Here is a 27,090-nt window from a genome sequence, read left to right as displayed (position 1 = left end):
CAAGGATTAATCACAGATGAAGAAAAATCCCATCTTTGCGTAACTAAACCTGTAATTCCAACAATATACTTTCTTCCTAAAGTACACAAAACCTTTGACACCATTCCGGAGGGCAGGCCAATCCTAAGTGGTATAGGATGGGCAACAGAACCAATGGCAGAGTACATTGACAATGCAATAAAACCAGAAGTAGTCAAAATAAAACCTTACTTAAAAGATACAACTGCTGTCATTAAACTATTGGAAGAAATTCACTGGCAAGATACCTATTTGTTAGCCACCTGGGATGTAAAAGCACTATATACATCAATTGGACACCAAGTGGCACTGGATACAATTGACTACACATTCAAGAACCAGTCTGCTTCCCACTTTGATTATGTTTGCATGCTAAAAGGAATGCTTTTGGCAACTTTGGAGAATAATATCTTCATTTTTGATAATCAATTTTATTGCCAAGCACATGGGGTAGCGATGGGTGTAAAATATGCACCAGCATTAGCGAACCTGGTGATGGGAATGTTTGTGGACTTGTTTATCTATCAGTTGCAAGGTTTCAAAGAGAAAATGATCAAATGGTCAAGATATATTGATGATGTATTTATTGTCTGGAATGGAACATCGGAAGAACTAAACTCGTTATTACAACAAGTCAATTGCAATCAATATGGGTTAGAGTTTACTGGACAAAGCAGCTGGTCAGAAATAAACTTTTTGGATCTACCCATTTATGTCTCAAACAATCAATTGTACACTAAAACATATAGGAAAGAGACAGAAGTGAATTTGACATTGTTTGCGACTAGTTGTCACCATCGACCAGTTATTTTGAACATCCCTAAGGGAGAATTTATACGGGCAAGAAGAAATTGTACCGAACAAGAAATTTTCGATAAAGAATGCAAACTACTGACAGATCGTTTTTCGGCCAGAGGGTACCCTCAGAAAGCAATTACTAAGGCCAGGCAAAAAGCACAAAGGATGACAAGAGAATCTACCTTAATACAAAGAACCAGGCAAACACAACCAGACAACATGATTCAATTCATCACGATGTATTGCGCAAACAATAAGGAGATCAAAAGAGTTCTTAAACGCAACTGGTATTTATTGAAACTAGATCCTCATGTAAGTAAATACATTTACAGAAGGGCAAAAAAACTGAAAATGATGTTAAGTCCATCACTGCTGCCAGAAAGAGAAGAGATAAGACCACAGACATGGTTACATCAACCAGGGTCTGGTTTTAGGAAGTGTGGCTTCTGCACAATGTGCCAATATGCAGTACCAGATACAGATATCTTCTCAAATCAAGATGGGATGAAAACTCGGATTAATGAACAAATAAACTGCAGATCCAAATACGTCATCTATGCGATTATATGTGTCTGTAAACTAATATACATAGGAAGCACCATTCGGGAGCTTAGAATACGAATGAGAGAACATTTATCTATAATTGGGAGTCAAGATAAAAACCTTCCACTTTCGCAGCATTGGCAAAACCATCACCAATTACAGAACAAGAAAGACATTAGATTTGTAGGCCTGAAGAAAATCAAGATGGGTAAACGTGGAGGGGACCAAGAACTACGTCTACGACAAGAGGAAGCCAGACTCATTTGCCATTTTCAAACAGTGTAACACGGTTTGAATTCAGACAATGAGATGATCCACTTTCTTTAAAGTGATAATAAGTGTGAATAATCCTCACACATGATGCAGTGTGTATGTAATATGTAAACAAGTATGAAGAAATGGACAATCGGTGCATCTATGCCAAAATATGAATTTTAAATGTTACCTTGCCAAATGCCTATGTTTAATTTTTGTATGTATAAATCACAATATACTGATTAGTGCTTAAGGAAATGGGTCACACTATATTTCATTATAGCAACGAGACATTAATGACACGTAATGCCAATGGTAGAGATCGATCCATGTAGAGATTGCTTATGTCCTGACAAATAACACCATCTATTCATCTTACATCCCAAACAGCAACTTTGAAGATGAGACTACAGTACCCAGAATTCCGTCCAACGACTCACTAGTTCACATAAAATTGGACTGAATAAGCAAACCCCTTTCTGATCAAATGGGGGCTGTTGGCGTGGGCCACCAACCTATGTTTAATCAAACATCATTCATTTATGTCACGATTGAAAATTAAACACTAGGAATAAACTCCATTACCCATAATTCAATGCAACAGAACGTAGTTTACATCAAATTGCCCACGAATAAATAAACCACATTCCTAACTTATATGTGGGAGTTTTTGATTTAAATAACCAATGCAAGATGTGCACAACATCTTTACAGCATTAATGTGACACAAACTGTGGTTTTGACCGATTCTGTGAAAACGAGTGAATACAGGAACAAGGGATAAGGACAATTCGTTACTCAGTAAATATGGAACTCACATCCCAAAACATGGCCGCCACCATCAATGGTGCAAAAACTGAAGAGGGACTTACGGGGAAATAAGAGCTGATTATAACTCAGGGACCCTCGGGAGAGGACGACTACGACGCTTGGAGCAGGAACAATATAATTTTCAGGTAAGCCCTGGGCTTTAGGTGGGAAGCCCACCACTGGCTGCAGACACGTTACAAATTGTGCTGCACGCGTAACCAGGGTTTAGTGATTTGGGACAGGAATAGTAATGCACGCGGCGCGTGACATTTGAAGAACTATAAACAACTAGTTACCATCAGGGCATTGTCAAATATTTACTATAGAAACTGTCTGGCTTTTTCAAAAAAAGCAGGGAACAAATGGCAATATAGTCAAATACATATATATTTTTTCAAAAATGTAAAATGTAAAATATTTTAAGTTGGATAGCCAAAAATATATTTTGTCTTTACAAATTAAGGAAGGAGCAAACGGTAAAACAGTGCATATACACACGTATTTTTTCAAATACAAAATATTTAAGTCAAAAATCACAAACGTATGGACCAAGTGTTTAATTATTTTTCGAAGTATGAACCAATCTAAAATCGAAATACAACTTATGTAATGATCAAAACATACATGTCTTCTTTTGCATAGGTGGGATTGAACCCAGGACTTGTTAGAACTATACACAATAGAGAATCTTGTGAAGGGTAAGACATACCAAGAACTTTTTCTTTGAGACCAATCACATGACAAGGGAAACCACCCCTCCCCTGCAACTGCACCCCCTGCTCTCCCGCCCCCCTAACCCCCCACAGCCCCTCACTTCAAAGCCCTTGATTACAAAAATATGCTCAGAGAGAATAAGGGTTTTATTTCAAAGATTGTGTTTTATAAAATTGTGTTTCAGGAATTTAAAAGTGTGGGTTTTAAGCACAAAAAAGTCACGATTTTGAATAGGGTTTTAACATTTTTTTTAAAATTTTAAAAAATAGAAGGTCTTTAACGTTTTGAACCTTATTTTGGTGTTATGTATTTTTGTATTCTTTTGTAAATAGCCCGGATTGAAAAAGGCGGAGTGTGAACGCCAAAACACGTGTCTCCAAAAGGGCTAAACTCTAAATTTCTAAACAAAATAAAAATGGATAAAACTAACCATTTAAATAAATAGCATTAAAAACCAGAATACGAAAGAAACAGGAGGGGAAACACAATAAATAATACTCATATTCATATATGACAATTCTGGTCGCAGGTTGTCCAAAGAAATATGTAGTCGGAATGTCTTTCCATATAGTAGGAACTGCTTAAATTGTCTTGTTTGTAAACACTGCGATCCAAAGTCTAACTGCCTCATGTATTGTAATGATTCCTAGTTTTGACAGCCACCATTTCATCTGCTTAACGAGAATCCCCAGCAAGAAGCACAGAGGAGACAGCAGGCAACCGCAGAGTGGCAATATAGCGAGACAACTAAACATCGTACTCAACGGTAGCGGGCACCATAGCAGGGTCAAGAGGCCACATCACAGGGCTGCCGGTTCCTAAACTGGTGGAAGCCCTCTATATAAATTCAGCCTGTGGAGTTGCATGCTAAAAATGAGGCCCCGGAATAAATGGGTATACACCAATGAGAGAGGTGGACACCACAACCTCCAATAACACTTAGTGTAGGAGTCGCCCAGTAACCCTTCATGCGCCTAATCATCCAATAATCTCAGGGAGTCAGGATAATGTCATGGTGAGGGCTTGAGTGAGTTGCAAGTTGGAGGTGGAGGAAAGTGCTGGAGAAAGGCAGGAAAAGAGTGGTGAAGGCGAGGAAGTGCAGATGGGCAACATCAGGGAGGACCCTTAAGGTGGTGAATGCAGGGAAAAGTTGGAGGAAGAACAGAGGAAAGAGGAGACCAAGAGGAAGGAGAGGCAGAGATTGCTGAAGACAAGGGTCATCCGAGGCAGGAAAAGGTTGGAAAAGGAGGAGGGACAGAGCGGTTGAGGAGGTGGACAGTGAGGTACTTGACTGAAGCCCAGCAATGGCCAATAACTGAAGGGGTTGTGGTATCTTGCCCCTTTCCCCCCTCACTTTATCCCTCTAAGTTTAGACATTGGACGGGCCAGAAGTGACTGCCAAACCCAGCATGGGAAAACCATAGCAAAGAGTTTGGGGAGAGGGGTGCCTCAATTGACCATATCCTCCCTTGGATATGGAGTGGGATAAATAACTACAGCCTGAAAACTGACCTGCTATAGATAGAGTATAAATCAACCGTCTTTTGAAAGCCAAATGATTAATGCCCAACAGGACCAGCATTCACTAGCAATGTTTTCAGGAGGGTCTCAGACCTCAGTGAACTGTGAGTGACCATTCCATGAAGCGGTCCCATGAAGATGAACGGATTTAGATAGGGTGTTTGTACTGGGTAACAAAGTCTTCTTTAGTGTAGGGCTGATCTAACCCAATCACTGATTTTGTATTTTCCTTGTACCTTTAGCACTGTTGTTTTGAGAGCTTCTCCTTTGTAGTAGACCTTACTACCATCCTGTTATTTTTGTTTAAGTTTAAATCTCCGTACCATACTTTAACTGGTAGCTTATGTGTTGAATCTTCTGTTCATCCCTCTGTGATGCCTCCCCCTCACTATTATATGTACTATTATATTCACTAGACAGCCACCCTGGCTTTTGCCACTGTCTCTCCCATATCACTATCTCTCAGTCGTAACCTGTTCTCCTTCCCGCAACCTTTCTCATTCACTACTGTGTGCCTCACCATAACCTTGCATTCACTACCCCCTCATTGACAGTACTCTAACCCTCTCCCAGCCATCCTTTCTCACACATCACCTTCACGTACTCACTACTTCTTGCCCACATTTCTTTCTGACTAACCACCTTCCTGCTCGCCCCTAGTCTTCCGCACCGCCCACCCCTTCTAACCAGTGTTGTCCCACTCCAGGCCTCGAGGGCCAGAATCCTGATGGATTTTCTGGATATCTCTCATTAATATTCAGGAGATACATTTCTAAATTCTAAATGTATGCACATTTTTTCTCATCAATATTAGTGAGGAATATTCTAAAGACCTGTCAGGATTCCAGTCCTTGAGGCCAGGAGTTGGACAACCCTATTCTAACCCTGGACCTCTACCCCTCTGTTATCTGTCCCTTATCTGTCTCTACCTAATCATTGGGTCCGTATACCCACCCACTCAAACCCCTTTCTACCATACCACCCTCTTTCACACACCCCTCTCTGTGTCCAGTGGTGGAAACTAGACACCATCTCTATTGGAAAAGAAGATCTACTAGTCACCCTTGACGTCGAATCGCTCTACTCCAGTATCCCCCAACCCGAAAGCATTGATGTCCTGGCAACATACCTTGACAGAAGGACTAACCTCAAACCCCCTACAGCCTTCCTCCTTGAATGTATTCGGATTGCTCTTACAGAAAATTATTTCACCCCTCGAAAAATCTTTTTACCAACAATGCCACGGGACCTCCCTGGGTGCAACTTTTGCACCGGATATAGCAAACCTCTTCATGGACTCTTTTGAAGCCAAATCCATCTATGACATCAACAACCCATTCAAAGCACAGATAGGAGTCTGGATTTGTTACATCGACGATGTGCTGATGACATGGAAAGGAAACAAAAGTGAACTAGAAGAATTGTTTAAAATGCTCAATACGAAGGACTGCTGTATCAAATTCACCATACAATCAGACAAACCTTCCATCCCTTTTTTGGACCTAACCATCTACAAAACCCCTTCGAATACCCTGGCCACAACGTTATATCGCAAACCAACGGCAAAGAACACACTTTTAGAGTTCCATAGCTTCCATCCAGCAGCCCTAAAAGAAAATGTACACTTCGGCCAATTTTTATGCCTTAGGCGTAACTGTACTATACTAGAAGATTACGAGAAAACCAGCTGTGACCTCTCAACAAGACTAAAAGAAAGCGGATACCCAGGCCACACCATCCGCCGAGCTAGAAAAAGAGCAAAAAAACAGAAGCAGAGAATCATGTGTCTCACCTACCCCACGGGAAGTTTGCAAAGACAAAATCACTTGTGTCACCACTTCCCCCTTGAGCAATCAGATTAAGAAGAGCATACTACGACACTGGAATATCCTGCACACTGAATCCTTCACACCCACAAAACCCCGGTTTGCTTTTAAACGCAGTAGGAACTTAATGGACCGTCTAGTCAACACCTACACAGAACCCACCACACCTCCCGATCGACAACTCACGCTATGGAGTCTACCGCCTGTGAAAGGCCACTACAAATGCAGTTCCTGCTCGGTATGTTGTCTTACTAAAGATATGAAATCCATCGAGTTAAATGGAAAAACCTGGAACTTTAACACCTTCACTAATTGCAAAAGCAAATGGACAGTATACGCAATCCAAAGCCCTTGCAAGTTATTGTATATTGGAAAAAGCAAGAGAGAAATAAGACAGCGCATATGCGAACATCGTTCATACATTAAAATGCCATCCCAGACAAGCCACATTTCCAAGAAAAGAACCACACCCATAACGACATGTTTTGGTTTATCCTCCAAAAAGCCATAAATCCATTTCCGACGTGGTAATAGAGACCTTTCACTTCGCAAATTGGAGCAACAATGGATTTTCCATCTTAACTCAATAAAACAAGGTCTAAACATAGGTATTGAATGGAACCTTTTCTTCAGCTAATAACATCATCTCTCTCATGCCAACTTCCATAAGCATTACTCATCTTTTATGTCTTTCCTGTGCCATGTAGAAATTCACCTGCCAATTTCTTCAAATTCCAGTCCTCGCACCTTACCTTTGTAATTATTTTGTTTTTTGGCAAAACGATAACAATGCATCCATACAGTGCCCGATTTTACATGTCTTGTATATATGTACATATGTTGATTTTTCGACCACATGTTGCCGATGTACACCAGATGCCAATGGTCCATCGGGCCAAGGCCTTCATAATCCATGAAATGATCGGGAACCATTTTAGCCAATCAGGTCCCAACAATTATGCTGTGTAGTTTTTCCCACTGCTAATTGTAGTAATTATTTTCCACACCTTATCTTGGCACAAAATCAACTCTGTAACCTTCCAGTGGCCAATATATTGTGAATTTTATCTGTTGGATTTTCATATATTGGACATTTGGAGTCATGAGTTTTTCCTATGCTTTTTCGAAAATGAGGTTACACTAGTTAACCTTGTGCCTTTGCCTGCATCATGTATTTTACCCACTGTTAATGCATGCATGCACAACACATACCTATATGTCTCTGTGCAGTTATAAGAATCACATTTTTTTGTCCTAGTACGGACTCTGCACCCAGCTATTTGTTTATACCAAAATCCCCCCTGTGACTTTCCAAACAAATAAGCATCATTCCATAGCTCTCAACTCACCCGCTTTTGGCGGGTGTCACCCGCCTTGAAAGCGGATGAATCACCCGCCAAGCCCCTCATACGCCCATTCACTTGTATGGGCCTCTCACCCGCCAAAAAGAAAATCGGGTGTTTTCACCCGCCTTGGTGACAAAAAAGGTTGGGGGTTATGTCATTCGCTTTCATTCCATTCACCTTCCGCACTCTGCCAGTCAGGCGCTTACACATGTCCGCTTTTTCCATATGCGCATGCGCGATCCTTTCAGGCAGCGTTTCAGTCAGCCCCCGACCGCTCATTTGCTAAAACAACACAACAGTTTCTCCATTATATCTAGCGTCAACAAGCAACACATCCATTATATACAGCTCCGGGCGCGAATCGCTTTCGTTTTCGTCCGCTTTCCCAGGTAAGAGCCAAAGTTCCACTCTGGCAGCCCCGCCCTGCATTGATAGTTCTCTGCCACCGCGCACCTCAAAACGTGTGCTTTTTATCACATTTAGAAAACCTACAAGATTGAGAAGTTACTTAGTGCATGTTACTTTTATTCACTATCTGTATCACACGTGCTTTCCTCCCACGTCCTCACCACTTTGTTGAACTGGCACCCGGTTTATTATTTGCAGGTTTTTCAATTGCATCAAATTGTGATACCTAAATCTAGTGCTGCTACATGTAATCTGAACCATCCTTGCCTGAACATCTCTAGGTACCTCCACGCCAGGTTTCTCCACTTGCTAGTTTCACATAGATAAACCATTAGTTTACATGTAATCTGCACCATCCTTGCCTGAACCTCTCTAGGCACCTTCACGACAGATTCCTTTTCTCGCTACTTCGAAGTTAGATAAGCCATTTAGTAGCTTAGCTCCATTTCTTCCTCATACAGTAACGATGGCTACCTGTTGGTCACCGTGAATCCAATCCCTGGTACCACGGCTTCAAAATCGTGAAATCTCCAGCACTCTACGCTACACTTGGCATAACTAACGGTATGTTTTCTCATTGTTAACAAATTAAGTTTCATATTAATCAACCTAAGATCCAGCTAACTGACTGTTACCTTTATCCTGTAGACTTTGCTACGGACTACTTGCCAGACATCTGCACAGGCATCTAACAACCCTAAACTCAACCGCTGATACCACTAAGGTAGGCCTTTAGTACACAGTCTTTACACAGGCATTCTGTCTGTGAGGTCAACTTTTTTCTGATACACACCCTTCTCTGTGTCATCCGTCCCTTTAGGTGTTCACAATTCTGAATAAACTTCCTGATGACAGTTCGGACCCTTCATCTGTTAACAGTTTAATCCCAGTGAAGGCGGACTCCATCCCGAACCAGAAACACGAACATGACTATGTGTCGACAACAATAACATGCTACCATTTTATAAGTAGTAGTTGAATTTTCACTATATATTATCGTTACTAACCCTCACTTGACTGTGGAGTATAAAATAGTTTGTAACTATTTTGTTTTTGTCCTATAAGGCTTTAATTTACTTTTTAAGGTTCAATTGTGTTTTTTGTGAACCTACAGATTTTAGATGTGTGTCTAAACGCATGAATAAACTGAATAACCAAATAAAAGTCTTACAAATCAGTTGGTGACCTCCAACAGCTAATAATTGTACAAACTAGCTCCCTGCTTCTCTAGGCCTACCTTTTTACACTTTTGAAGAGGGGAAGTTTTTGACTCTTCTGTTTTTCCTTCCAATGGTGTTACCCACCACAAAATGCAGGATCCTTCCAGCAATACTTGATTAGGGGCCCCTTATATTCCACAGTGTGGAGGCTTACACTGACCTAGGATGCATCAGGAAGCAATTTCACTCCAGATCCTCTCTGCCCCACCGCATCTTTGAACACCCTCCTTCCCTCACCACTACATCATTTCATCAATCCCTCATTTGACCATGCTCTTCCCTATTACCCTCTATCACACACCACTCTCTAATGCACTGCCTGCTTTCCCTCACTCATGAAACTCACTTTCCACCATCTTTTCTTTTTCCAACTTCTCTCACTGCATTCTCTGTTGCCAAATTCTCTTTTACAATGCTCTCTCATACCATCTTCTTATGTAACACTCTCTACTGATGGCCATCGCTGCCTGATCTCACACTCGCCTCTGTCCCTCAGCAACCTACCTCAGCATCCTTCCTCACTTACTATCCTTTACCGCTCTTAATCCCTTATTCACCCAACACTGTCTGGCCCTCAGCACTCTTTCACCATCTTCTCACACCATCCTCTCACTTGCCACCTCATCCCTCACAACATCCTTACAAAGCCACCCATTCTCTATCACCGCCCTGTAGATATCCCGCTCCTCTTTCTCACTCCCTCACTCCCAACACTTTTGTCTTCCTTGGCACTCTATCCCTCATGCCAACATCTAACACTGATTTGTGTTACCCTGCATAGCACATTGCAGCTATATTTTATCCTGCAATACTGGTCTGTTTCTTCCTATGCTTACATTTTTTATGCAGGGCCATTTTACAGGTTTTTCGTGCCTATGGCACAGACAAACCCCCACACCTTAGACCAGATCCAAGATTCATTGTTGCTTCCCATCCTCCACCCCACCACCCAAATTTTGACAAACTGCCCTGGCAGTAATCAAAAGAAGCATAGGAACTCCCTTGAAGTATCATGACCCCATTCGTCAATGATGACCAAAAATAAGTGGCATTTCAAAGAAGGTGTACGGACTGTTGTACAGATGCAGAACACAAAGCAATTGCCATATGGACAGGTACACATACCCCAGCATAGATACAGAACTCGGCCTAACCGAATGTACAAATGCTCATTTATGGACATGGGACAGGTTAGCAGCAACAAGGAAGGTACTTATCAATATACTTGAGATAGAGAATACAGATTAGACATTACCAGGAAGATGCCCATAGCTGAACATAGACTGTGATTTGAAGAGGCCCTTTTTTGACGTGGCGTTGCCGATAGTGGGCCAAGCAATAAATGACTGGTGTGAAATGTATGAATGTTTACTGATGTTAACCAATCAGTGAGGCTTTTTTGCGGAGCATACCCTAAGAACTAAATCACTTGTACTATGAGAGTTGCCCAGAATCATGCTCTTTGGTTAACTGGTGAAGTTTTATTTGAGCATAATTTACAATTTCAGCACTTCATCCCATTGTTTCCAGGTTCTTTTGTAAAGCAAGATTCAATGTATTTTGACTTTCAAGAACTTCAAATAATACCATTTTGTGAACTTCAGTTGGAAAATACTGGAATCAGCGCGACAATATTTTGTATAAAACTATCCTCAAAGGCACATAGGCCCTCATTATGATTCTGGCACAAAATCAGCGGTAATTCCTCTTCGGCGGAATTACCGTTATCACTGTGGTGTGCAGTGGAATTACTGCTGTATCACAAAATGGCGGATGGCTGCATTCACCATTGGTGGAAACGGTAATTCTGCCCAGTGGAATTTCTGCCGAAAACTGAGATAGCTCTGGTAGTTCTGCCAATAATCGGCAGAATTTCTGTTATCGCTGGGTAAATTAGTGGACTTTCTGCTGGCAGAAATTAGTCATCGCGTGAAAGGGAAGCACTGCAGTGTCCATGTTGAAAAATGCTATCCATTAGAAATCAGGCCGTAGGAGTGCCATCCAGACCCAGAGACATGTGAAAACATGTCGGCTAAGAAGGGCAAATCCAGGGTGCCGGATATGCGAAATCTGAAATGTACAGCGCAGGAGCTCACTGTACTGTAGGAGTAGGTCGTAGCACCCTCCGAAGAACTATATGGGGCCCAAAACACAAAGACCAGCCAGCAGTGGAAAAATCCAAAATCCGAAATCCAGGACAAGGTTGTGGCTGTAGTAGGGTATGTCCAACACAGAGGACATGAAAAAACGCTGCAACAACCTGAAGTCCAGAGTCTGAAGCCTGATTGCGAACCCCTGCAGGGAGATAGCTGCCACTGGTAGAAGCATCGAACCACTACTGCTGAATCCATGTGTGGAGATGGTCAGTGGCATCCTCCACATGGTGGGAATAGAGAGTGTGGGCTCAGCAAAGATCGGAGCCAGCAGCCAGCGGGAATCTGGTGAGTACTTGAGTGAATGATGGACCAATTGCATAAAAAACATGATGGCGTGTATGTCATGTACACATAACCATACGGCCATGCATTCATGCAGTGTCAACTCTGACAAGGTGAGACTGCAGGACATAACAACATGAGTCATTGAAGCCATGATAGCCCTTACATGACAACCCTTACATGACAACCAAGCAGTCCCACCATTGCACTGCAAGTAAGAAGGCCTAATGCACATCTGCAGTGCACATCACAACCACCCCTTGCTCGCACACTGGTCACCCATGCACAGTCAACACAGCAAGCATGGTACTAAATATGTAGCACATGTACATCACTGGACATGTGTGTCAGTCTAACAACTGCAGCAACAGACAGTAGCACAAAGGCCCCTATGGACACAATGATGTCTGACATCATCTCAATATAACTCCACTACAACTAGCAGGTCACCCATCAGCTGACGGCACCACAGTAAAACCAAGAAATAACTGTCCTGATTTATATGTACACGCATGACAGGATGCCACAAGGAAACCAGGCCCCCCACACCAACCCTATGCTCACCCACAATCAATGGAGAAAACTGCCATACTGCCAGTCACATGAGGCATGTCCCCCTGGAGGCCTAACACCCTGTGACCCCATAGTACAAGTGTCAGTACATGTTGACGCTCCAGGTACATTACCATCAATTTATTTACGCACATTTCCTTGTCTCCCAAAGGGCACACAGGGCATTGGAAACCATCAGAAGGTGCTGGTATGTCCCAGACACCAGTACCACCCAAGAAAATGACAGTGCTGTCCACTTCCATGGACACTGGTGCAGAGGACACAACTGCGAGGCCTACTCATGCCAATAGTGAGCCAGCAGCTCCACCCGTATCAGGGTCACCCACCACCACTGCTGGGGACACTGGCGAGACACACACCGGTCCGACTGGGGACGACAGCCTGCCATATGAACAGCCCACAGCACTCACTGCAGATGTGCAGAGTCAGTCTTCAACACCCACCTCCAGTCAACCTCACTCACCAGCGTGACATTTTTCACCAGAATCCTCCCTGTTAAAGCCTCTCGCCCATGCATTCATCAACCCTCATCCTTGTTATCCCACCATGCACTGCAATTCCGGCATGACTTATCCTCTGATGACCAGGTAGAGCCACCTCGCTGTGCATCAGACAATGTGGGTCTGTGACCAGGTCAATCCCCACAGCCATTGCCCGGCCCAACGTTGCAGCCCATCTGGGATTGGCTGGAGGGACTGGAGCAGCGTCAGGCCAAAATGCACGCAATAGTGCAAGAACAATTGGACTTTTCCCAGGCCATGCACGATGTAATCCAGGGGTAAGCAAGAGGAGTGTCCCGATCCATCGATTGTCTGTGCAGGAGCACGGTACATAATAACAGCAGCAACAGCCTCATCAGCCAGAGGGTGAGGGAGCTGGCAGAACAGATATCGACCTCAAGTGAGACCATGGCTGGGGCATTAATCAAACAATGGAACAACATTGGGGCAGTGCACAAGGCAGTTCGCTGTCTGCTACCCCTACTGAGAGGTTGTTGGCCAGCACGTCCCATGCTTCTCTGCGTGCGGACAAAGGGAACAAAGAAAGTGCTAGTGGGTTATTGTGTTAGGGGACAGGGTGTGGGATGGGTGTTTGGTTTCGGGGACAGGGTTTGTGGTGGGCGGTTGTGTTTGAAGGACAGGGTGTGGGCTGGATGATTTTGTTGGGGGAGGGAGGGTTGTGTTCGGGGACAGGGTGTCGGATTGATGATTGTGTTGTGGGGTCACTGTTAGTTGTTTGGCATTTAAATCACAGTTAAGTCATTATTTTCTGTACATTGTTTATTCGATGGTGCTAATACAAGTACATTCAGTACATGTGCATTGACGTATGGGGTGCATATTGTCCATGAGGTCCAGGTGGACCATTCATACTTCTCTCACCTCCCCACATATGTCCTGAGGTGCCATGTATTCACCTGCACTTACTGGGGGAGAATGGTCCTCATCTGGGGGCATTTCCATGTTCCTTCATATGCACATGTTGTGCAATATTGCACATATGATTCCAGTTTTTCCCAACTTTCTCATGGCCGTACATTTGGGGAACCACCTGTGTGGTGGAGGCAATTGAATCTGTCTTTCGGCAATCCAAATGTGCACTCAATGCATGACCTGCTCCTCCTTTCGGCCTCATAAACTGACTCCAGTGGCGTATGAGGGTTCCTCACAGGTGTCATTTGCCATTGTGACTGCAGATAGCCTGAATCACCTGCAAAACATGATTGGACAGTGCGAGACATGGCAGTGTGTGGATTGGGGTACATGTATATGGGCCTGCTGTCATGCTGGCCAATGTGCGCTCATCAGTACATGTGCATAGCGCACCTTGGTTACAATGCGGTGGATGGGAATTGGCCTACATGGTGCACTTGCAGTGATTCCCAGTGTATGAGAAATCTTTCATTGGGCCTCATTACGAGTTTGGAGGTAGCCATGCCATTTTTAACAGCATGGTTACCCCCAAACTTGGGTCCAGGTCCCGGAAAAATGGGAATTACCGGGCCATTCCAACCTTTGCGGGCCCGGTAATTTTAATTCGTAGGACCCGGACCCGGTACGTCCACATTCCCATTTGAGCCCCCATGGGAATGAGGAGGATGGTAACAACGGTCCCGGGGGAAGATGGGGAAAGGGAGAATGCTTCTGAGGAGGGGAAGCTGAAAATGAGCTTTCTTGGCAAGGTCAATGATATGAGGTGAGAAGGAGAGAGCAGAGTCAAAGATGACACCCAAGTTTTTTGCCTCACAAGAGGGTGAGGGGAGGGGGACCTAGGAGGCCGGCCAGAGAGTTGGGGGAGCAAATGAGGGGTGGCAGAAGTTCCGATGAGAAGGATTTTGGTTACTGGCATTAAGACCGAGATCATTAGCAGCACACCTTGCTTGAATAGCAATCAAACAATCGGGAAGGAGAGGAGGTAGAGGATGGAGGCTTAAAAGAGAGCTGAGTGTCATCCGCATAACGCTGGAAGTGAGGAGAGAAGGTGGAGATCAAGTGGAGAAGAGGGGCGCAAGGTAGATGATCAAACGGTGATTGTATCCTGCAGTTTTCACTAAACCTAATAATTTTCCGTCTTTTTCCATTTGGTTCAGAATGCATTGGCCATTTCTTTGTATATTGACTTTTGAAGATGTTGCAACCACATTAAATATCATGATTGCTTAACCTTTGGACTGAGCTACATGCAAGATTGATTGTAGTATTCATTACTAAGGTGCGGCCATTACTTTTGATTATTATCTTAGCTTTATTAATGCTGAAATGAACACCACCATATTCTGTGAAGGAAAATCTTTTTACCAACGGTAGCACAGTGATATACTGTGAGATAAGCACTGTCCAGAATCAGTGTCGTCTAGTGGCAAAGCCACAATATGATACAATCCCGAAGGCGTTGTCCCACTGCCTCCAATTTGCCTACCTAACCATCTTTCCTGACTAACAAATGATGCTCTTTATTGGACTTTGCTCCCAATTTTCCCACACCTTGTTTGTAGGGAGCAAGCTGTTGACCTGCACCATACTGCTGTTATTTTAGCTTTTAGAACAAGCACATTTTTCTGTAGGCAGGTTCTTTTGTAGCACAGCAGGTGTCGCTATAACCAAAGTTTATATATTCAATGTAAAAATCTTAGGGAGACTAAAGGCTGAGTCGACCTTACCAGAATTTGGTATTGTGAACTGGCATGTGAACACCGATCTTTGAAGTATGCGCATAACATAATGGGTTATCTTTTTAACCATCGTGGCACCCAAACTTAACATTGATTTCAACTTTGGTTATCGCGCATGATCAATATATTCCCCAAAGAAGGGTGAAAAGGTTATGGAAGTTTTGCTAAAGTGAAAGCAAAAACTGTCTGGGACACAATGAGCAGGAATGAATTACAAGCACTAATGGATCAAACCAGGTATAAATTGTCAAAGCAGCCAGAAAGCATGCCGAAAGCCTCAGCAGCCACGCTTTGCAATGTAATGACGTCTTATTTGTTTGATTGTTTTATTATTTATAATGCGCGCAAGACCCGAGGGGATCAGGGCGCAGAAGGAGGCAAGAATATTTTCAGCTTGGTTACAGTGCTGTACGGGTATATACAGTTTCGTGTTTCGTAAAAAATGTGCAGGGGCTTATTTGCATTAGACAGCCAGGTGAGGGCCCTCCCAGTGTGCGGGGAGAGCCCTGGGGCACATACCTTGTCTGGCCACCCATCATTACATCTCAGAGCTTCTGGAAAGCGTTCTTGCTCGGCATGTTAGTCGGGTATGTATTTGTGTCTGCAGTGGAAGCATTTGACCACAAGAAAGCAGCAAACTCGCGCTTAGAGAAAGCATTTGTTTTGACTCCATGTTCTGGGTAGTGTATTGACTTTGAAAACCAGTAATGAAACCATTTTTGTGAGGCACAATGATTCGGGAAGTGGCGCCTTGAATTCCTTTTTTTGGTGCAGCCATATGTCCAAGACACCGTGGGGCTCAGCTTGCTCCATTGCGTGTTTGGCAGCGGGGACCTGATAGGTTTGCACTCAGGTGTAGCCAGGTTTCTGCCACCTTAGTTTTATCATTTTCATGGCAGAGTGCAAGTGTACAAGGCAAAGGGTGGTGTAAACGCGTGTACGACGCTGATTGCCCTGCACTTTGGCACTCTGCTATGCAAAGTGAGTAAATGCTACTGCCATGCTCGCATGCCAACCAGCATTTATGTTTAATTGTACACACGACATGCTTTGCTTGCAATGCAGGCCGCCTGTGCAATGGATCCTTATGGGGATCGCCAAAGATGGTGGACCTCATAGGGATCTCCTGCATTTGCGTTGTCATGAAGATATATGCTGGCACATTTGTATGGCATGGAGGAAGGAAAGGGATGTAAGCACAAGTTGTGTTTTGCCCCTCTTCTCCGTCATACCAATGATTGATAATGTGGTGTGGCAGGACTGAAAGGAGTAAACACCTTACTCAAAGGCTTTTACTTCATTCACGTGACGCCTCTCAATATTAGCTCTGTGCCTTCTACCTATACGTTTAGGCCAAAAATCATTCCTTTACTCTGCCTGAACAATTTGGTAGAAGTTGACTCGGGGCAATTGCTATTCACCTCACTCAAACGTTTAGTCCAATCTGCTCAAACCCTCGGAATCCACTTTAATAGGGACTTTGCTATGAGAAAAATACCAAGGTGCGACGAGGCATGGGAGGGGGACAGAGGGAAGACAAAAGCAACGATCTTACTAGGCCAGGTGACATTGAGATAGTGCTGGGGAGGGGGGAGAAGGTAAGTGCGGGGGGCAAGGGGCAGTGCAGCATGTGAATTGGGATACTGGGCTAACCTCTTGCATGTATTACCTCTTGCATGTCATACTTATTCTTCACACTATAGTTAATGTCCTGGGTGAAGACGTGACTATCACTAGTATCTCACTATTCCTGTCTCTGATCTTCATGCAAAAAATGTAGGCATTCTGGGAGTTGAAGTGTTTTGCAGCCCAAGATATCGGCCTGAGCGAATTGAGGGCAGATAACGAGGGCTCAGGCCGTTAACCCCTGTTCCAACCATGGGGGATTAGGATATTGCCACCCCGGGTTGCAAAAGCGGTAACCCGGGGTGCTAAAAAAAAAAGTATTTTCCTTTGCTCAACGGGACGCCACGCTCGTCCCCTTGAACAAACGGAAATACTTTTCCAAGATGGCCACCATGAAGGATGGGCTCCTCACAGGGCCCCTCTTCCCTTTCCATGGTTGCCAGCGGGAGCCAGGAAGAAGTGGTGGCATCACTCCCTGCCGCAGAAATGAGGTAGTGGGCAGATTCAAGGTGAAAAAAATAATAAAAATAATAGGGATGGAGGGTGAGGGGAAGATGATGGCAAGGGAAGCCGGCGTCAGGCGGTATGGAACGTGGGCTTTCGCCGGCGGTTGAAGCCCACGTTCCTAGCCACCTGATTGACTGGCTCTCCCCGCCAGGGTACTAATAGGGGATACCTTTGTCTTCAATTTAATTAGGAGAGTGTTAAGATGATCATACTTGGTGAAACAATAAAGAAGATTCAATGATGTTTTGATCTGCATGGTTGCCACTAACACTCTTTTACGAGGTCTTCAGGTTTGCGGAAAGTGTTGGCTGGAAGGCGATAAAGCAGTTCAGTTAACTGTCATGTACCTGTCCCTATTCTATTGTGTCCGTTCTGACAAACACACCCTTTCTTTCATCCTTGGGTCGTACCTTTGTAATTACAGACTTTCATGCCTATTGGGTCGACGCCTCGCCACTGGCTTTTGTATTTCAATCTCTTAGGCTCTGAACAGACACAAACAAGTGAAGCTTCCATCCCTCTCTCACTGCTCCACCCAAGCGCAGAAACTTCTTTTGTTTGCTGTTCTGATTGAAAAAGAATTGCTACGACTTTTTGAGGTGAAATGTTTCTCTCTTCTGAGAAATTTGGGAAGCAGTGCTGTGCAAATGGGTGTGGTTGCAAATTGACCACATCCTTTGTGAAGGCTTTATTCTCATGTTTATTACTGCAAACATAAATCCATGGCATACATTGGAAAGTCCCTAATAAAGTATTTTTTATTTTTTATTTATCTCGATACGTGTATTGTTCATGATCGCGTTCATTCGCATTCGTGCAAGGAAACCATTATGGCGCCCTCGGAATTTGGTTTGCTTTTTATTCTTTTTTGCCTCTTTTACACAGGGCATTTAAATGCATTCCCCAAAATGCTACACGAGTCTCATACAATTCTTCTGCACACTTCCTTTGGGCTTAATACAATGTCAGGCACCCACTCATGTCTCCCATCCCCCCCACCCCTTAGCAGTGCAGGGGCAGCCTCCACCAGGCCCCCACCCATGTCTCCCACCACCCCACCCCCCAGCAGTGCAGGGGCAGCCTCCACCAGGCCCCCACTCATGTCTCCCACCACCCCCACCCCCCAGCACTGTGGGGCACCTGCCAACAGGCCCCAACTCATCTCCAACTCATGTTCCCCTGCTCCCCCACCCCCCAGCACTGTGGGGCACCTGCCAGCAGGCCCCCACTCATGTCCAACTCATGTTCCCCTGCACCCCCACCCCTCAGCACTGTGGGATACCTGCCAGCAGGTCCCCACTCATGTCCAACTCATGTTCCCCTGCACCCCCACACCCCAGCACTGTGGTGCACCCTCCACCAGGCCCCCACCCATGTCTCTCACCACCCCCACCCCCCAGCAGTGCAGGGGCAGCCTCCACCAGGCCCCCACCCATGTCTCCCACCCCCCAGCCACCAGGGGCAACCTCCACCAGGCCCCCACTCATGTCTCCCACCACCCCCACCCCCCAGCACTGTGGGGCACCTGCCACAAGGCCCCAACTCATGTCCAACTCATGTTCCCCCAGACCCCCACCCCCAGCACTGTGGGGCACCTGCCAGCAGGCCCCCACTCGTGTCCAACTCATGTTCCCCTGCACCCCCACCCCCCAGCACTGTGGGGCACCTGCCAGCAGGCCCCCACTCATGTCCAACTCATGTTCCCCTGCAAACCCACCCCCCAGCACTGTGGGGCACCTGCCAGCAGGCCCCCACTCATGTCCAACTCATGTTCCCCTGCACCCCCAGCACTGTGGGGCAACTACCAGCAGGCCCCCACTCATGTCCAACTCATGTTCCCCTGCACCCCACCCCCCAGCACTGTGGGGCACTTGCCAGCAGGCCTCAACTCATGTTCCCAGCCAACATGTCATCACAATCTAGATCCCTGGTCCCTATGGTCAGCCTCCAAATGCAAAACACCCACCCGAGTATTGCATCCACCCACTTAGAAATGGCAATAACATGATAGAACACCAATTGCAAGTTTGGAAACGAACACATGTCCCTCACATACACCCAATGGGTGTCAGTGAATCTCAAAACCCATATCATGATATGCATGAAACCAATGAGATGATACTACACATTGAAGTTTGATCAAAAAATATGTATTAAAGGAAACATAAATTGAATCAAAAATAAACAAACAGAAATGGGAATGTAAAAAAATGAAAAGAAGCATGTCCGTGAAAAAAAGCAAAACCAAAAATCATAATCCAAAGGAATGGTGTCCAAAGTCACAGTCCACAAAAGAAAATCCAATGGAAAATTATAATTGAAAGCCATTGCTCCATGGGTAAATTGTAAAAGAAAAAGAAAATCCAACAGTGAACTATGTTCAGATGAACAAGCCAGGGTCCATTATCCCAACAAAAGAAATGAAACCTATCTAACAACACTAACTAATAAAAAAAAAACTATATACAAAAATGTGGCCCATTGTCCAAAAGGTCCAAAAAAATTCAAAAACAAAGGAAACCTAACACTAACTATATAACTATGTACAAGGACAGTGGGCTAGTCTGGCGGCTCACTTTTGGATGTCCCGGGCCAGGGCATCATCAAACTCCTGCTCAATGTCCCGGAGGCGGTCCTCCTCCATGGCCCCGAGGGTCCGCAGGGCCGTCGACGTGTCCACCTCCAACCCCCTGCAGATTGCCTCGAGGCACTCGGCCCGCCTCAGGGCCCTCCGCATGGAGTTCTCCGCCCTGACCATCGTGAGCCGTGCCTCTTCCGCCCGCTGCTGCTCCGCATCTATGGCGTGGCCCAATCGCTGCCACACGGAAGACACTTTCTGTCCTGGGTCCTCCTGCCCTCCGGCCGATGCCTGCCCCTCCGATGTTGATGGCCCCGAGCCTTCATGGCTCCCACCACGTTGCTGATGCTGCTGTGCCTCTGCCCGTGCACTGCCTCCTGCTGCCTGCACATCCTCCGCTGGCTGGGGTGCAGTCGTTGATGTGGCCACCCCTGCTGGACGTCCGACTCCCGACTGTGGCAGGGATGCCTCCTCCACCAGCCTGGCTGCACCGTCAGAGGCAGCTCCACAGGGCACCCAGGTGACTGATGGGTGGGAAGATGGCACAGAGGACGACTGGTGCGTAGGGGGTTCAGTTGAGGAGGGGGTCGCAGCAAGCCCCATCAAACGGAGGAATCCGGCCTGGGTGACCTGTCCCAGTAGGCCGACGCGGTCAACGAGCCATTCGAGATGACGTGCAGTCTCCTCATTAAAAGACTGCAGGTCACCTCGCATGGCCCGTTGACGCAACTCCACACCAGTCAGGACAGGCTCAACCCGGACCCGGATAGCCACGTCCGCAGGCAGAGGAAGGCCAGTTGTCGTGAGCTCATCCCCTGCCTGAAAACGGGTCTGGATGTAGGCATCCCTGCTGGTGCAGGATGATGCAGGGACAGGGACAGGGACAGGATTGCACCAGGCACCTCCGCGGCAGCCTGTGCTGCCTCCTGTCCCTGGTCCTGCACTGCACCACTAGCACCAGTGGGATCCCCACCTCCAGACCCCGTCTCTGTTGCTTGCACGGCCTCCTCCTCCACCAAACCCCCTACCAACCTGGATGACTCTGTGCCATCTTCCCCCGTTGGGCCCTGTGGGGTCCCAGCTGCCCCTTCTGCTGCCGAGGAGTCCAACTCCAACCTCCGCCTCTTGGACCTCCCCCCGGCAGCTGCGGCCTGGGACGCGGCACCGGACTCCTCACTCCCCAACAAGATCACAACATGGGAGGGGAGCCGGGCCTTGCGTCTCCGGCTGGCGGTGGGATCCCCGCCGCTGTGCTCCACAGCACCTTCTCCGCCCTCTTCATCAGTTGACGCTGCAGACAGGGAGAAATAAAACACAGGCATCAGGGCACTGTACAATGGGCACATACACACATGACAGTTGTACATGAGTGGCATTGGCAAACCTCAGACATGCCATCACAATCCCCAACACACATGTCATTTCAACTCGCACACATGAGCCATACCACAGCCATATCGCAACTGCCAGCACCATCCATACACATACAACAGCAAGAGCAGGCAAAGCTGAGCCAGACATCACATGCAACACAGGAAGTGCACTACACATGTACACACACCACCACACTTGCATGCATGTGTACACCTCTGCCAAGTGTCGCAGTGTTCAGATGGGCATCCATGTCACATCTGCCAATCAGGCTTCCACATCCCGCTGTCACATGCATCCATGTTGCATCACTGTTGCACCCTTGTCAAATACACACAAATGCACATGTACACAGTGCTGATACATGCAGCGGAAAACAACATACATGCGTGACATCACGAACATGTCTACTTACATACACATTCATCCAAACATGTGTGCCCACACAACTGCATTTGGCATGCAAGCCTACACACACAAGCACCATCCATGTCTCACACATTACAGCCCTCGCATGTGTTAGCCCCACAGCCCTGTACACCCCCACCCATACTCGACCACATACAAACAGATGTGCAACCTGCACACTACTGAAACATCACCACACGCACAGCTCACAATCATGATGCATGTACACTTACCGCTCGACTCCAGACGGGTCTGCCTCTCAAGGAGCTGGACGTGGAGCGCTGGGGATATGCGTTCCAGGACCCTCATCTGATCTTCCGACAAGTGGCCCCGTCGCCCCTTAGCATCCGCTGCCTTCAAGAGGCGCCGGGCCTTGTTCAGGGTCCTGGACCTGAAGTCCTCCCAGCGCTTCTTGACATGTTGTAAGTCGCGGACTGCCACCCCCTTCGCGTTGATGGCAGTCACGATGTCAGTCCAGATCCGAGTCCGTCCTTCCTTGTCGGCACGGGAACTTCCGAAGAGAGCATCATACTGCCCCAGGACTTGCTCCACCAGGACACCAATTTAGGTGGCACTGAAGCTGGTGCCCCTCTGCCTCTTTGGCCGGGGGTTGTCAGTGGTGCCAGATGTCGCAGTGCCCGACATGACAACCCCAGAGGCAGGAGTGGGTGGGCAACTGGGTCCTGGGGCTGGGCTGTGGAGCGATGGAATCCCAGTCGGGAGTCTTCGGTTCCAGCAGGGGTGGTCACAGCAACAGCACCCCTGGCTGATGTGCAGGCAGGAAATGGCAGGGCACGTGGGCAGCAGGCAGTCAGGCAGCAGCAGATGGCAGGTGGGAGCGTGCTCGGGGCTCTGGGGGGCAGTAATTCAGCCTTCTGGGCAGGAGCTTTGTCTTCCGTGTGCTTACGCGTGGCCAGCTTGATACGGAGTGATTTGGCACGTGAAAATTCTGCACGTCGGCATGTAATTCGAGGAAAGGCCCTTAGCGCGTATGCGCGTCTACACGCATACACAATTTCCTTGGACAGAAGACCCGTCAAGCGCAAGCGCCCCTGTGACGTGACACGCACAGGCGTGCATGGGCATTTCAGTGCGCGTGAAAAACTGCACGTCCGCGTGTAATCCGAGGAAAGGGCTCATGCGCGTAAGTGACGTGACGCGCACAGGCGTTTCCCTCAGCATGGGTTAAAGGTGAGCAGGCCCAGCAGTTCGCTGTACGTGCCTTTCATGGAGACCGACGTGTGTTGCTGCTTCCTGTTGTTTCGCGCGCCATCACAACTTCACAGCTATCAAGGACGTATCTCTTCTTTTGGCGGGGGTATTGGCTACGCGTGTTTTTCTGCATCGCGCTAGTCAGACGGTGAGTCGCACACGCTCTTTTTCCCACTGCGGGTGCCCCTGTGTATCGCACCCATTTTCGATGTCATAGTAGCCTGCGCGTCCCACGCGTACGCGTTATTCGTGTTACTGGGTGCCACCGCGTACTGCGGGAGGTTGAATCCACGCACGTAGGCTGCAGGGTTGCGTGCACGGTTTTACTGCAGTTTTGGGGTCCCTTAGCGTTGCGTGACCCGTCACTACATCACCGGGGTCACATACAGCCTTGCAGGTGCAGGGGGGCTGTTAACATCTTGCTTCCCACCCCCTTCACCCCAATTGCCCAGGTCAAATGTGGTGTACACCTCCCATTGGCACCACTCCATCTGTGCCGGCACTACTACATCTGTGCCATGGTTGGGAGGCCACCAAAGGTGAGGGGCGCCTCAGCTGGGTGTTCTCCTCGTGGCGGGCATGGTCGGGGACGTGGCCCTGGTGACCAGGGAGTAGGGGGACTCCAGGGTGTCCAGGGTGACCACAGAGGGGGAAGAGGCAGGGGTGCGCCACTTGAGCACAATGTTGTGCCATGTGTCGGTGCAGTCATGCCACCACCCCCTGTGGTTCCGGGGGATGCAGCTTCTGCTTCTGGCACTGGCGCCGTGTGACCCGGCAGTCCATTCCATCGACTGCCACGGGCCCAAGGGTAGTGGTAGCTGCAGGTGCAGCTGTGGACACCGCCACCCAGGCTCAGGGTCTGCCAGCGCAGGCTGCGTTGGCCCTTGAGGAGCCCTTGGTAGATCTCCAACAGGCCAGGAGGGAAACCATAGGGGCAGGCCAGGCTACTCAGACCAAGACACGTGTCCCTGGGGCAGTCATGTCATCTGCTGCCCCGAAAAGCCGGGTGTTGGCAAGTGCAGGGGCAGATGCACCCAACAGCACCCCGGTTGTGAGTCTGCCAACCAGGACCGTTGCGGTCTATGACCCTGCCACAGCTGATGTTGCTGCGCAGGGTCCATTAGTGGGCACCCAGCTGCCACTGACACAAGTCAGGCCTTTGGTCATCCCTCCACCTGCCACTCCCTTGGCTCAATCCACCGAACCCACTGGCCATACTGGTCAGGGCGGCATTAGCCAGCCAGGGTCTGCGCCACAGTCCAACAGGAGGAAGGTTGCACCTGCAGCACAGGCTGGGACCCCACACACAGCCACGACCTCCTGCACGTCGAGGAAGAAGCCTTTCTGCAAGCAGGAACTGGACTTCCTCGTGGACTACGTGCGGGGCCACAGCCGTGACACGCTAGTGGGTGCCAATAGTCAGACTACGGCTGCCCAACGTGACACCCACTGGAAGCATGTTGCGGAACATGTCAGTTCATTCGGCCATGAGGTGCGCACGGCACAAGAGTGCAAAAAGCGTTGGAATGACATCAAACGCAGCACTAAGGCTAAGCGTGCCTCTAATTACAACTTGACTCTGGTGACTGGCGGTGGGCCTGCACCAGAGGAGGAAGAGCTCACTCCGCATGAGGCACTCGTTGCGGAGTTCATACCACCTGAATTGGTCGAAGGAGTGGGAGAGATGCTGGACTTTGATGCCCAGTCCAGTGAGTGTTGATGCGTGTTTGTTGAGGACGTGTGTGTTTCACTTGTGGGATGTGTTGTGCATGATTGCCACTACATGTGACGTGTACATGGTTCTGATGTGTAAGTAATGCAATGCTTCCGTCATGCATGTCTCCTCTGCCTGCATGCAGGGACTCCATGTAGGCATGCTCCCTTGCCCCTCCTCCGCCACTCTGCACTCCAGTTCCACCTTTGCACTGGTGTTCTTCAATCTTGCCAATGTGTACTTTCTTGTTCATGCGTCCTGTGTAGAATCTGCCAAACATATGCCGTGTGGTACAGCCTTAGTACTTGATGCAGGGTATCTCACTTGTACTGTGCATAGGTCAGATGTCCCGCAGGGACATGAGTGCCCGTTCATGCTCCATGTGCATTGCACACATGCCCCTATGTGTCCTTGACTGGATGATCACTGTAATACAAGTCCTTGGTTACATACATTGCCTGCCATCTCCTCAGCCTTCGCATGTCAACTGTGGCTCAGTCCTGCGTTGCACACATGTTTAGGGTCTGACAATCTGTGTGGCTCACAGGCCTCAGCCTGTTCAATGGCCAATGACTCTGTCCAACTGTTGTTGTGTCTTCTTCACACATGGGCGGAATCCAGAGTTTTCATCATGTGTCCTGCTTACTGTCCCAGCATCATTTGCAGTGTTGTCACTTGAATCACATTAAGCTGTTGATGCCAGTCAACACTGCCTGTCAATACACAGGTGTATGGTCAGCCTTTTGATACCATGCTAGGCATCCCTGCTTTGGTACTGGGGTGGAGGGGTGCTTGGCTTCTAGATATGGTACACATTGAATGCACAATGCACGTGATGTCTGAATTTGACATTGCACTGCCTTCACATTTCCTGGCACACACCATGGAGTCCTTGTACATGTAGGTAGTGAGTGGCGTACACATTTTCTGCACTGCATAGACCCACTTCCATGGAAACTGCCACCTTTCAACAGGTCTGATCACAGAAGCAATTCAAAGTTGACCCAGCATGCATGCCAGGTTATATGTTGTGTGTCACATGTCTGCCTGATGCGTTTGCTGTCGGTGTGTGTGTGTGTTGTGTGCTTCTGACATGTGTAGTGTCCTTTTTTCTCTCTATTTTTCAGGTGATGACGCAATGGAGGCGGAGGATGGTGTTGTCATGCCAGACACAGGGTTGTTACCACTACATCAACCCGGCACTAGTGGGGGTCGTGGGGTGGTAGGCCACGAAAACCCCCGAGTGCTACAGTCCATCTTGTCTCTGGCTGCTTATGAGTCCAGCCTTGATGACGACTCTGACGTCGTTGTTTAGTTGGATGAGCATCAAGTCCATGTGTCAGGGGTGAGTGATTCTGATGTGGACACTCCTCTGTCTGCGACACCTGCACTGAGGGATCAGACAGTCTTGGTTCCTCCGCCCATGGTGGATCGGGACGCAGGGTCACCCTCCACACCAGTCACTGATGTGCCTGGGACATCACGTCGACGGGGGCATGTAGTCGTGTAGCCGCGGGCGTTGCCAACACAGCGCAGACCCCCGGTCCTTGGGTCCCGCAGGGGTCAATCCCGGCAACGCGGTCGCCGCGCGCAACCACAGTATACTGAGTGGGAGCAAGACATGACTGCCAATTCAGAACGGCAGGGGGCAGCAATGGAGAACATTGCTGAGAGCATGGAGCGTGTGGCCCGATCTGTGCTCCCCCCTGCTAGGCAGGTGCTTCTCCAGCAGCAGGCGGCACGGTCCATGGCCCGCTCGCTCAGGCTGGGCATGGCGGCCTCAGACAGGGCACGCCAGGCTGAAATGTCGTCTCTGCGTCAAGCAATTGCTGCTCACGCAGAGGCGCACGTGGATGCCCTGAGGGAGGAGTATGCTTCCCTCAGCTCCACTCTGGGTGTCCTTATGATGTCCCAGAGGCAGCAGGCAGAGCAGAGGTTTGCACAGCTTGAGCGTACCATCTCGGCTGAGCTACAGGCTAGCCGGGAGGTGCAGCGGTTGTCCAGCCAGGCCTTGCAGGAGGAACTCCGTGTT

Source organism: Ambystoma mexicanum, chromosome 1p (genome assembly GCF_040938575.1).
Source record: "Ambystoma mexicanum isolate Mex_15411 chromosome 1p, UKY_AmexF1_1, whole genome shotgun sequence".
Classification (NCBI taxonomy): domain Eukaryota; kingdom Metazoa; phylum Chordata; class Amphibia; order Caudata; family Ambystomatidae; genus Ambystoma; species Ambystoma mexicanum.
This window is presented reverse-complemented; position numbering follows the sequence as displayed.